This window comes from Rhinoraja longicauda, chromosome 34 (assembly GCF_053455715.1).
Source record: "Rhinoraja longicauda isolate Sanriku21f chromosome 34, sRhiLon1.1, whole genome shotgun sequence".
Taxonomy (NCBI): domain Eukaryota; kingdom Metazoa; phylum Chordata; class Chondrichthyes; order Rajiformes; family Arhynchobatidae; genus Rhinoraja; species Rhinoraja longicauda.
The window spans coordinates 7,455,284-7,457,271 of record NC_135986.1 but is presented as its reverse complement, the minus strand read 5'-3'; positions in this window follow the sequence as shown (position 1 = coordinate 7,457,271).

Below are 1,988 nucleotides of genomic sequence, written 5' to 3'. Positions count from 1 at the left end.
GGACGGGATTAAGAAAACAAAACACACGCTGATACCGGGTTGCGGGCCGTAGTAATTCTCCGGCATCTGAAATACAAGAGGAGGTCAGGATATACTCAGATGTCAGAAGACATCTGGGGAAAGAAGGAATATATGTTATGTCAGAAGTTAATGATCTCATCAAAACTCCGATATTGACGAACAACATGCAATGTGGTATCAATGTTCAAACCCAAAGCAACATCGGTGCTGCTCGTCGGCACACCTGGACATTGTTGCAGAATCAGTTCCTGCTCAACATTTATTGCACAACAGCTACCTAATTATTTCTTGCTACTGTCTCATTGGCATCTGTATTTCCAAACGCTCTGGCTGTAGAACACTTCACCACTAACTCCTTCCACTGCTTGTCCCATGTACCCACCACCGTTGGAGTGTAAATTCCTTCCTTCAGTTTCTTTTAAATCTTGCCACTCTGACGTGGAGCAATCACATTGAAGCGACACCATAGAAGGCACAGAAACGAAAACAAAAAGACGATTATTATGTCCCCTGTTACCCTTGTCAATATACGGTAACAGAATAAATGGGAGGCCAACTAAAACTGAGGTGAGAAGAAAGTTATTTACCCAGAGAGTTGTGAATTTGTGGATTTCTCTGCCACAGAAGGCAGTGGCGGTCAATTCACTTTGTTGAATTTGAAAGAGAGTTAGATAGAGCTCTAGGGGCTAGTGGAATCAAGGGATATGGGTAGAAGGCAGGCACAGGTTACTGATTGTGGATGATGAGCCATGATCACAATGAACGGCGGTGCTGGATCGAAGGGCCAAATGTCCTCCTCCTGCACCTATTTTCAATGTTTCTACAAGCATATTGTCACATTTCATGGCAGCTTGATTTGGGAATAACTCTGCCAGGACCGCGAGAAATTGCAGAGGGTTGTAAATATAGCCCAGTCTATTAGAGACCCCAGACCAATCATATTATCCATCTACATTCCACGCTGCATAACATTACCCAAACACCCAACATAATCAAAGACTTTGCCAACCCCGCTCAGTTCTTCTTTCCCCAACTCCAAATGGTAGAGAAGCTTGAAAACGCGCATCACCAGACTTAGGAATAGGTTCATTTCCTCCGTTATTGGGCTTATGAACAGTCCCTCCATAGGCTAGGATACTAATTCAATTCCCTCTATCCCCATCATGGACATTGAACTTCGTCTGGGGTACAGATGTACAAACGTGCGCTGCAGTGCTGATACATGGATACTGCACGCTGTAACTTCCACTTTGCTCTATCTATTGTCATGTGTCATACACCGCGGGGACAGGTCCTTCCACCCAGCCTGCCAACGCCGATCAATGTACCCCATCTACAACGTCCCAACTGCCGCCGTTGCCGTGAATCACTCTCAGCTCTTCCTAGATGTGCTTGTCCAAATGTATTTTAAATGATGTTAAATAGGCATGCAATAGCCCATCTACAGTTTGTATTTCAACTACCTCCTTTTGCACCTCATTCTATATGTCTGCCACCCGCTGTGCGCATCCATACAGTTACCACGCTCTGAGTGGATCCACATACACAAGTGCCCCTTGTCCACGAGCTTGAACCGATAGTGTCAATACATAAGAAATGTAATCTATTTGGATAGCTTGCAGAACAAAGTTGTTTGCTGTAGCTCGGTACATGTAACAATATTAAACCTAAAACTGAAGCTAAAACCTAAAGCGCCTGTCAGCTACAGTGTTTACAACAACACCAAACCGGCAGGATTTTTCATCGATCATACAAGCATTGCTTCATCCGTCGATCGAGCTGTGCACCTCGGCACAGTAAGTCATATTTTTGCTTTCTGTTTTCACATAACTCGAGTTCTCCAATTGCACTTGTCCAGTTCTATGGAGAACAGAATTAGGCAATGTGACCATATTCAGCATGACATTCTATGTAATGAACCATTTTCTGCATTCTGTATCTTCCTCGCTCCATCTACGGACTTTAAC